Below are 12,296 nucleotides of genomic sequence, written 5' to 3' on the forward strand. Positions count from 1 at the left end.
TACTATATCCCCTATCCTCCTACTATATCCCCTACCCCTATCCTCCTACACCTATCCTCCTACTATATCCCCTACCCCTATCCTCTTACTATATCCCTACACCTATCCTACTATATCCCCTACCCCTATCCTCCTACTATATCCCCTACACCTATCCTCCTACTATATTCCCTACCCTAGGGCTCCTACTATATCCCCTACACCTATCATCCTACTATATCCCCTACCCCTATCCTCCTATTATATCCCCTACACCTATCCTCCTACACCTATCCTCCTACTATAACCCCTACCCCTATCCTCCTACTATATCCCCTACACCTATCCTCCTACTATATCCCCTATCCTAGGGCTCCTACTATATCCCCTACACCAATCCTCCTACTATATCCCTACCCTCCTACTATATCCCCTACCCCATCCTCCTAGTATATCCCCTACCCCTATCCTCCTACTATATGCCCTACCCATATCCTCTTACTATATCCCCTACACCTATCTTCCTACTATATCCCCTACACCTATCCTCCTACTATATCCCCTACCCCTATCCTCCTACTATATCCCCTACCCCTATCCTCCTACTATAACCCCTACCCCTATCATCCCACTATATCCCCTACCCCTATCCTCTTACTATATCCTCTACCCCTATCATCCCACTATATCCCCTACCCTAGGGCTCCTACTATATCCCCTATTCCTACATCACTCAGCAATGATATACGCACATAGTTGCAAGTCCAGGTATTTTGTTTGTTTTCATGAGACAATAAAAAGCAAGGTTAAGTGTAATTATTTGTTTTATTTTCCTCTTGACTTTAGGTCTAAAAAGTTCCTAACATAGTTACAAACAATACTGCGACTGAGTAATGTTGTATGTACACAAAACTGTACAGGGATGAAAGGATTGCCTGGTTCTAGTTTTTTTCTTCAACTTTTGAAGAATTGATACATTACATGGCAGTGGCGGCTCCTGAAAAAATTCTCAGGAGGGGCAATTTTTCTGATGATTTAGGTGACCTACACACATTTTAAAAAAGATATGTCCAGCAACAACATGAAGACAGGGGCAGCATATAAGTCAATACCAGAAGCATTTATTGACTGATCTGGGGAGATGGATTCCAGTTTCTCTGACAGATTATAAATAATCTCTGATGCCTTTGTTATATTAGCTTTTGGTTGAATGTACTGTCGTAGTAAATATATAATGTTATAGCTTGGTCTGACTAAAATCTTGTGCATGACCCATTTTGTGTTGGGCGTTTGTTTTCAATCAATGCTGTTCCTATCCTATAACAATGGACAAAAGAGTCCTATCTTGTCAGCCTTGTCAGTAGGTGGCCAAGGACAACACCCACGCCATAGGTCTCTCAGTTCTTCCAACTCACGAGTTCTTGCTCTGAGGACACACACACACACACACACACACACACACATCATCACTGATAACACACACACACACACACATCATCACTGTTAAACACACACACACACACACACACACACAAAAATCCCCTCTCTTTAGGCTGAACATTTGAAGACAGAGAACCCGACTCAGAGCCAATGCAACAGTGGAGGGGACCTCGCCCAACTCATCAGGACCAATCAGAAGATCAGAACTACTAGATTAAACCTACATCATTTATTGTATAAAATGTCTGCACACAATGTTTTCGGGGCTCTCTTCTCCCTAAGAGTTTGACGAACGAGTCCGTGCACGCGATTCCAGATATCTTTACCTCTGAATAAACTGCCTTTATTATACCATATCCACCCTGTCCAAAGTCTCTACTTGGTCTCAGTTCTCCAGTAAACTTGTGATTATCAACAGTACACAACGGTAACAAACAATTGGGGGAACTCACGGGGCAGATAGTAAGGTCGCAATGACACAGAAAGCAGTTCAATGTCGGGGTACAGAGTCGCTCTCTTACCAGGATCGCGGTCCGCTCTGACCAGGGTGAAGCCGGCCGGCTCCACTTCTCTGTCCGGGACTCTGTCATCCAGCCAAGTTGTATTGGATTCCGCTGCCAGCAGCGTTTTCATTATTTAGTCCGTTCGTAGCGGGTATGTACACGATCAACAAGATCAGTCCAAAACCCAACACTGGAAACCCATGGTTGGCAGAATGTTTGTAAACTAAGTCTACAAATTAAAAACATAAAATAACGCCACACTGCAGGTCGCAACAGAGACGCTGCTAGCCGCTATTGTCTTAGTTACGTTCATGGTTACGTCACGTATGACGAAAGCGCGTAAGTGCAAGCCCACAGACACCCATAGAGAATGTATTGAAAGCTTTGAAATTTGAAAAAAATAGATTTTACATGACAGGCTATGAGAGACTTCTGGGCGATTTTCAACCTGACTGAAATCGCCCCAAAAACGGGCGGGGCCATTTGAAGCACGACTTTAGCCTGATTTGACATTTAGTGGCTGGCAGATCAGACGTGAACACTGATAACTACTTTTGCCGTGATATAATTGATTAGAAAAAAAATCCCTTCCTTTTCCCGTTTGGCAGTGCGTCGCCCATATCGCCCTATTGAACAGGCCGTCCCTGTTACATGGTTTATTCTTAAAATAAGTAATGGACAGTTCCTGTACCAGACAAAAGGGTTTTGTCAGTAAAGGTTCACAAGGGACAGGTGACTACAGATGAAGAGAAGCATTGCTGATGTTTTCTGACAGATTTGTAACATTCCCTGACAAGCTCTCTCGGGTTCATCATCATCACTGTTGTGGCTCATGATTCATGGTTCAAAATGGTTCATCACTGTGCTTTGCTGGCAAGGGAAACAAGTAATATATATACAGTACCAGTGAAAAGTTTACACACACCTACTGTCGAATAATAGTGAAGACAACAAAACAATGAAATAACACATATGGAATCATGTAGCAACCAAAAAAGTGTTATAAAAAATAAATTTTGATTAGTTTTTTAGATTCTTCAAAATATCCACCCTTTGCCTTGATGACAGCTTTGCACACTCTTGGCATTCTCTCAATCAGCTTCATGGGGTAGTCAACTGGAATGCATTTCAATTAACAGGTGTGCCTTCTTAAAAGTTCATTTGTTGAATTTCTTTCCTTCTTAATGTGTTTGAGCCAATCAGTTGTGTTGTGACAAGGTAGGGGGGAATACAGAAGATAGCCCTATTTGGTAAAAGACCAAGTCCATATTATGTCAAGAACAGCTCAAATAAGCAAAGAGAAACTACAGTCCATCATTACTTGAAGACATGAAGGTCAGTCAATACGGAACATTTCAAGAACTTTGAAAGTTTCTTCAAGTGCAGTCGCAAAAACCATCAAGCGCTATGATGAAACTGGCTCTCATGAGGACTGCCACAGGAAAGGAAGACCCAGAGTTACCTCGGCTGCAGAGGATAAGTTCATTAGAGTTAACTGTATCTCAGACTGCAGCCCAAATAAATGCTTCACAGAGTTTAAGTAACAGACACATCTCAACATCAACTGTTCAGAGGAGACTGCGTGAATCAGGCCTTCATGGTTGAATTGCTGCTTTGAGAAACCACTACTAAAGGACACCAATAAGAAGAAGAGACTTGCTTGGGCCAAGAAACACGAGCATTGGACATTAGACCGGTAGAAATCTGTTATTTGGTCTGATGAGTCCAAATTTGAGATTTTTGGTTCCAACCGCTGTGTCTTCGTGAGACGCAGAGTAGGTGAACGGATGATCTCTGCATGTGTGGTTCCCACCGTCAAGCATGGAAGGATGGTTTGGGGGTGCTTTGCTCGTGACGGTGTCAGTGATTTATTTAGAATTCAAGGCACACTTTACCAGCATGGCTACCAAAGCATTCTGCAGCAATACGCCATCCCATCTGGTTTGCGCTTAGTAGGACTATCATTTGTTTTTGAACAGGACAATGACCCAAAACACACCTCAAGCCTGTGTAAGGTGAGTGATGGAGTGCTGCTTGATCTACACCATCTTTGCGTTTAGTGTTGCTCTTTTGTTGTCCTAGGTTTAATTGAACAGAAAAGGTAAGTGCCCAAAGGTATCAGTCCAATTATCAGAAGTTGTACTGGGTTGTTCTCAGTCCAAGCATGTCCTTCAGGCTATGGCATGACTAATCCATCATCATTATCTCCACTTCCTCCCTCCCCTCCCTCCCTCCCTCCCTCCCCTCCCCTCCTCCCTCCCCCAAATCCATCTTCCCTTTCTGTTCCTGCATAGAAACAACAGATTAAATTACATGAACCTTAAATATGCGTAAACTATCCCCGTATAATTACAGGTCCCAGATTACATAAAAACATGGATTTTGTCTCACACCTCGTGTTTTACAGTATCTAAAAAGAAAACATCACAGTTGTAATGTTTTTTTCACACCACTTACTTCCTCCACATGACCTCCCTCTCTCCTATCTCCTATCTCCTCTCCCCCATCCCCCTCTCCCTCCTTCTCTCTGTAAATGTAATAGGTTCTCTAGTGTGTGTGTGAGTGTATTGGGTTCTCAGTTGTGGCCTTTGAGGCAGTAGACTCCATACAGCTTCTGTTTCTTGTCGGGGTAACCGTTGAACCTCACAGCAGCTTCCGCTGGGCTGCAGCGCCTGCGGGGGCGGGTGATAGGGTAACGCACGCTCCCATCAGCCAACCAGCCGGCGTCACAGCGGTCGTAGCCCAATAGCTTCCAGGCGGCGTACATCTGGCCCACCTTGGCAATCTGAGCACCATCCTTCTGACACGCACGCACAGCCTCGTCATACGTCAGCTTGGAGGGGTGGATCAGGTAGTACAACCGCCCTGAGATAGGGAGAGAGGGAGAGGGTTAGATACACACACACACACATTCAACCCCCCTCACCACACACACACACACTCCCCTCCCCCCTCTCACCTTTGTAGTTGGAGGTAAAACAGAACACGTCATATCTGTTCTTCTCCTTGTCTCCGAAGCCGTAGTTGCGGATCCCCGGGACAGTGTTCTTGCCCCCACAGGGTTCCCTGGGGGTGGTGATGGGATACTGGACGGATCCATCACTCAGCCACCCTGCGTTGCACCAGTCCAAACCGGTCAAACGACGCCACGATGGAGTCCTGATCGCGACACGCTCGCTCAGCGTCGAAGAAGTTCAGGTTGTAACGACCCAACCGAGGGAAGTAGGGGTAGACAATACCTGGGAGGGGAGAGAGGAGTAGAGAGGGAGAAGGCGGGAGATGGGGAAGAGAGAGGAGAGGGGAAAGAGAGAGAGGGCAGAAGAGAGGGGAGAGAGAGAGAGAGGGAAGAGAGAAGAGAGGGGAAAGAGAGAGAGAGGGCAGAAGAGAGGAGAGAGAGGGAAGAGAGAGGAGAGGGGAAAGAGAGAGAGGGCAGAAGAGAGGGGAGAGAGAGAGAGAGAGAGAGAGAGGGAAGAGAGAGGAGAAAGTCAACATCCCAACAGCAATAAATAAAACATCAATTTGCTTTGGATTTTATGTCCTCACTTAATCTCTCTTTAAACAAAACATGAGTTGTAAAAAGACAAACTGTAATAGCTAAACCCCATTACCTTATATAAAATCCTACTATTTCTGTTCCAGTGTTGTGTTAGTGGGTGGTGGCTGTAGGTCTGTAGCTCCAGGCTTTAGATTGCCAATGGTTGATCATTCTCATATTTAATGGAGCAGGTCTGGCTGGGTGATGTATGGAGTTATACCCTGTTCCATGGAGGAAAGCCAGGAATGGAAATCTAATTGATGAACTCCATTACTCTGGCCTGACTGTGTGTGTGTGTGTGTGTGTGTGTGTGTGTGTGTGTGTGTATGTGTGTGCGTGCGTGTGCGTACATGCTTGTGCATGAGCGTGCTTGTGTGTGCACGTGCATGCGCATGCCTGTGTGTGTTTGTGCACGTGCGTATGTGTCCCCTGACAGTCCTCCTGGGTAGTCTCAGCTCGTGGTAATATACAGCCAGAACCCTGGGACAGCTAGACAAGGACAGGCTGCTACAGAGTTTCCACAGTAAATAGACTTTATCAACAGGACACAGTCACTTTACCACAGCCCAGTCACTTCAAATAATGGTTCTCCCAAAAAGTTAGTCAGACATTTCCATATCTCAAAAGTGATCGGAAGGCACACTGAGTGCATATTAAATGCTAACTGTGTGAGGACATACTTTCAGTGTGTGTGTGTATGTGTGTCTACGAGCATGCATGCATGTGTGTGTTACCTTGCAGGTCCAGAGACACCACGCCCGTTCCGTCTTCCAGCCCGTCGATGACCTCACACTTATATCTCCCATAATCCTCCAGTGTGAGCTCTGTGATGACCAGCGACGCATCGGTAGGAGCCGAGTCCTGTAGGTAGACGCGTCCATGGAAACGTCCGTAACTCCGCTTGTGGAAACCCATGGCAACGAACACATCCACCTAGAACAACACGAAGAAGGATTTGTAATTGATGTCATCAGTTGGCTCCAATGGATACTTCCTGGACTCTTTTATGACATGGACTATCCCCCATAGTGCAATACTTTTGACCAGACCTGTACATTATCTGACTCTGACCAAAAGTCCTGCATTATGTGGATGGAAAACGAGGTTTGATTCGAGTAGTACCCTGGTCTATTTTATGACATTGGTTCTAGTAGAATCCCACCTCTTTGAGGTAGTCTGAGGTCAGCTTGGTCCATTTGATCCTCAGTTTGGGGTTGGTGGGCAGTGACGCATCTCTGTGGAACTTACAGGGCAGGGTGGTGTTTCCCCCCCGCCTCGACACCACCTTGGACTGCTCCGTCACCACAGAGAGCCGAGAGCCATTCTCTGAAATAGAGGGGTGGGTTATACAATTAGTAATCGAGGGGTGGTTCTCTCTACCTATTTCCCTTGCTCTACAGTATGTCTCCCTCTCTCACTAGCTCAGCAACAACAACACTAACCCATTGTTTTGTTCTTTGTATCTAATCAACAAATTGGCTGGTTTATTTTCTCTGAATGGTATTTAACCTGTTATCACATTATCCCATATGAAACTGATTAGCAAGAACTGGGCATGGAAGCAAATGCTTGCTCAATAGCTAAATAGTTCCCATCCCTGTTTTTCCGAAGCACATGAGCTCAGTTGTGCAACCCTGTCACAAACACGGTGATGATGTAACTTTTTTAACATTGTGTTATTGTGCAGCTTGTTTTTACAAACAGTTCTGCATTGTAATTGTTTAAACATTTGTAATGTAGCTTGTTGTTAAATGTTGATGTATTGACAGTGACCGGTGTATTAGGAAAATCTGTAGTCAATATCAGGTTCCAAACATCTGGCCTGTCTATGAGAGAATGATTGGTTTATTATGATGTCTATAGATATAGTAATAATATGAACTACTGCCAGTCACGCATAATACAATTACTCCAGGTATCATTAACATGTATTTAAAGTATACTTCAAACACATTCACACCCAACCACACACTAATTTGTTTTCAACTAAATTGCTACCAGGTATCAAAGTCACTTTTAGGGCTCTATTCAACCTGTATCGCTGAAGCGTTACAGATTACGCGATAGAAATGTAAAGGTCATTTCCGATTGATCAGTGTTTACCGTGAATGCAGTCTCTGCAAACGTGGGAACATTGCCTTTAAATTTCAATCACGCTGTAACACTAACCTTCCGCGATACGGATTGAATAGAGCCATTAATATTCAGAAAGTTTATGAACACCCACCCTTTCCTACTTTAAAACAGACTCTGGTTCCAGGGTTTTCTTCTAATCCAGCGTGACTGTGTAGTCCTCCATTAGCTCATCATGTGTTTGATGTTTACCTAATCCTCTCTTCCTGGTGTGGAGCAAATTGATAAGTCTAATATATCTAGAGGCACTATGTAAACAATGGAGTATCCTCAGCCAACCTGCTCGGTGATGTCACCACTGGCAGCGTCGTTGGGTACACAAAGTCTTACTGGTACATTTACGCCCTGTAGTCTTACTGTGTGTGACAAGCTTGACTTCCCTTTCAATCACCCACCAGGAACAACTCTCACTTTTGCAAAAACAATTATTGGTTTCTACTTAAATGTAATTGACCACCAGAGGGCGTTCATTTGGGCCTCAATGTGGCACACACAATCAATATAAGAAGTGACTCTCGTCTCTCGTGTCTCCAGAACATGAAGACGTTCCAGATTTCCAGCTGCTGTTAGAAGGGGAAGTTTAAAGCCCCTGCTGTGTGTTCCTCTGTAGTATGACCCTCAGACCTCGGACATTCTCCAACCCCCATCCCGCAGCCCGCAGCCTTAACCTGCATTACAAGCTGTCTTTCCTCACAATACGCAGCATTTGGACAGGACAAGACTGTCTGAGCATCCCAGGGTCTCACCTCATCTACACAAAGCGAATAACACTCTCTGTGGTGGTTCTATTTGATTGGAACACATAATCCATGCTATACTGGCTGATGGTGTAAGTAACGTGGATTATTGAACCACAGTCTGTCTGTTGAGTAACCTTTTCTGAGACTTGAAGACATACATTAGCTCCCCGGGGTATTGCCTTGCTTTAGTTCAGCAGACTAACAAAGTCTTGAAGCATGTAGGAGACCCAGGTTCAAAGCCAATCGTTCTCAATAGCACATTGATCCTAGGTCTGAGTGAGTTAGCAATTCCTCCCTCCAGCCAAGTCAGTGAATCTGCCTCCTGAAACTACGATCGATGCTGAATCTAATTTCTCCACAATAGTTGAACAGAACTGCTTACCACACCCACAGAACTGCTTACCGCACACACAGTACAGTACTGCTTTAGCTGGAGAGCTGCTTCATCCATACCACTGCTGGTACCACACACTACCACAGTACTGTATGTGGTAAAACAGCCTATATATTGTCACTCCAAAGACAGTCCAGTAGCCAATACACAGTCACAGCACCTGGTTTTAAACATGACACCAACAGTGACATATCTGCCCTGCAATCTGCCTCTACAGCCCCAATAAAGAGAGATAGTTGATAGGTTATCACGCAGAGCAAACAAGACCCCACATAATTGCCCAATGTTTTTCATTCAACAGTTGCAGTGCATGAGGATAAACACACACACATAGAGAGACAAGATGATACTATGAAACTACAGGCAATATTTCAGGAGTATGTATTAGAGCTGGGACGATAAACCGAAAATTACAGACACCGACATTGCCTTCCTCTTACTGAAGCATTTTGCTGACTTTGGAAAATGTTGATTTTGCTAACCAACGTTCCTGTAGATAGTTCTAAAACCATTATTTGATCAACAGTAATAGCCATGCATTATGTTGATTCCTGCTATGAAAGTATCTATGAAAATGCTATGAAAGTCCCTGTTTCACTGTCATCTGCTGGCTCTCACTCCCTCTCCCCACTGTGCACACGGAAGAGGGTGAGATTCTGAGAAGGACAAGCATGCATGTGCTGTTAATCAAAATACTATTACGGGACAAAAACAGCTTTCAAAGCAACTACTGTTGTTTTAGTTACAGAGAGGAGAGTCACAGCTTTCTGTGAGTATATCATTTATTTCTCCCCTCTTAATATTGAGTACATGGCATGGCTCCACTTTACAACTGGAGCAGGCTGTAGTTAGTATGGTTTTAATGCGCCCACGGAGCCGAGCTGAGCACGCCATGTGCAGAGAATAGACCTACATCAAGTAGCCTCCCACTGGGCACAGACGTCAATTCAACATCTATCCACGTTGGTTCAAAGTAGTTGAATTGAAATGACGTAGAAACAACGTTGATTCAACCAGTGTGTGCCCAGTGGGCTAGGCCTAGTGCTGTAATGCTTTTGTAGGACATTAGCCTACAATTACTGATATACTGAACAAAAATATAAATGCAACATGTAACAATTTCAAAGATTTTACTGAGTTAGTTCATATGAGGAAATCAGTAAATTGAAATAAATTAATTAGGCATTAATCTATGGATTTCACGACTGGGAATACAGATATGTGTCTGCTGGTTGCAGATACCTTAAAAAAAGAGGTAGGGGCGTGGATCAGAAAACCAGTCAGTATCTGGTGTGACCACCATTTGCCTCATGCAGAGCATTGATTGTGGCCTGTGGAATGTTGTCCCACTCCTCTTAAATGGATGTGCAAAGTTGCTGGATATTGACGAGAACTCGAACACGTTGTCGTACACGTCGATTCAGAGCATCCTAAACATGCTCAATGGGTGACATGTCTGGTGAGTATGTTATTACATGAGGTGATGGCGGCAGATTCATGGCACGACAATCGGTCTCAGGATCTCATCACAGTATCTCTGTGCATTCAAATTGCCATTGATAAAATGCAATTGTGTTCGTTGTCCGTAGCTTATGCCTGCCCATACCATAACCCTACTGCCAGGATGGGGCACTCTGTTCACAACGTTGACATCAGCAAACCGCTCGCCCACACAACGCCATTTATGTGGTCTGTGGTTGTGAGGCTGGTTGGACGTACTACCAAATTATCTAAAACAAGGTTGGAGGTGGCTTATGGTAGAGAAATTAACTTTCAATTCTCTGGCAACAGCGCTGGTGGACATCTGTGGCATTGTGTTGTGTGACAAAACTGCACATTTTAGAGTGGCCTTTTATTTATTACATAGGACCAACACTTTATATGTTGTGTTTTTATATTTTGTTCAGTGTAGATTAATCAATTAGCCTACATGGCTATCTAGCAAAAATATTGTATCCTATTTTGACAAGTTGCACATCAAAATATCAATACAGCATTTCCTAGATATCTGGGATGAAATAGCTTATTTTTTTAAATCATAGGCTACCATCTCAGTTGTCTTACTAGGCACTGGAAAAACGTGTCTAGAGCCCTGCCGCTAATGTAAAGTAACTATCCACTGAAACGTTTTTATTATTGTAGTATTTGTTGTTATCGAGCAAAATAGCTCCATTTACCGCAATATTACTTTTTGTCCGATTTATCGTTATCACAAAAACAGGTGAATGTATCGCGATATGTATTTTGTCCATATGGACCAGCACTACTGTGTATCATAAACGAAACAGAGACAGTTGTAAGACTATCAATGCAGATGGAAGTCACACACACACACTGGTGTCTACCTTGAACGTAGATGGTTCTGTAGTGCTCCAGATCAGGGTATGCTGTGTCAAAGTTGTCTGCTAAGCTCAGAGAGACCAGGGTACAGATCAGCACAGGAAGCATCTTCTGTCTCTACACTGGGGTCTGCTCACTGGGAGGGGGGGGAGGGGGGGGGAGAGAGAGAGAGAGAGAAAGAGAAAGAGAAAGAGAGAGAGAGAGAGAGAGAGAGAGAGAGAGAGAGAGAGAGAGAGAGAGAGAGAGAGAGAGAGAGAGAGAGAGAGAGAGAGAGAGAGAGAGAGAGAGAGAGCGGTGGGGAGTTAGTCAAACAGTGGGGAAACAATATCACAGAACAGCTGGTGGTGAGACAGAGAAAGAGAAAAACACACACAGTAAGGTGCTCATTACCAGGATCAAGTAGAAAGTATAAAGATAGAGAAAGAGCGGGTCAGAAAATCCTCACATACCAGCAAACACACCTGCCGCCATGAAGGGTGTTTTTGTGTGTGTGTGTGTGTGTGTGTGTGTGTGACCTGAGAAAACTAGCTTTTCTCAATGTCATCACTGTCATCATCACAGTCATGATAACTACAGTAGTCATTATCATTATCATGATCTTCAATGTCATTATCACTCATCATCTCAATCCTTTTCACTATCATAAGCATCACTCAACATTATTCCCACTATCACACTCCTATCAACATCATCATCTCTTTATCACAGTCATGATCACTATAATCATCTATAAGGTATCAATCTCACATATCAGTATCTTTATCACTCATCACAATCACACACACTGTAAAGGGGTTACCATGAATCTGACAGTATCTTACAGCCAGTTTGGAGGCAAATACAATTTTGTAATATATTCAGTACACCTACTGTAATATAAATACGGTATCAAAGCAAGTACTGTGTAATGACAATACCATAAGAGGTGTTTGTATTTAACAGTATTTCACTGTAATTACAAGGGATAGGTGTAAGCAGGTTGGCTGCTAGGTAAAGTGTTTACACCTTACAGTATCTTTATGAATATATTGTGTTTTATACCACTTCCACTTCTAGAGGCCTTAACAAAGGCTTCTCAACTGGCAGGGACTACAGGACCAAACAGACCAAAAGGACATGGCAAAATGCTCAACCAGGTTTAAAACTAGCTGTTACTCCAATCTGTTCCCTTTACATTTTAAATTGATGGCACACTATAACCACATAGGAGTTAAATTGGTACAGCATTCTCA

At 43.7% G+C, this 12,296-nt stretch overlaps 1 pseudogene across 1 annotated transcript; it reads right to left on the reverse strand.

The window, feature by feature from the left end:
• Nucleotides 1-4,389: 4,389 nt before the first annotated feature.
• On the reverse strand, nt 4,390-11,172 carry LOC311117097 (hyaluronan and proteoglycan link protein 1-like; annotated as a pseudogene). The gene is made up of 5 exons: nt 11,070-11,172; nt 6,620-6,783; nt 6,192-6,390; nt 4,882-5,161; nt 4,390-4,787 (listed from the first exon to the last, which is right to left on the reverse strand). The product of its transcript is annotated as a hyaluronan and proteoglycan link protein 1-like (transcript).
• Between the last annotated feature and the right edge of the window lie 1,124 nt (nt 11,173-12,296).

The sequence above is a fragment of the Coregonus lavaretus genome (genome assembly GCF_964263955.1).
Source record: "Coregonus lavaretus genome assembly, contig: HAP1_SCAFFOLD_401, whole genome shotgun sequence".
NCBI lineage: Eukaryota > Metazoa > Chordata > Actinopteri > Salmoniformes > Salmonidae > Coregonus > Coregonus lavaretus.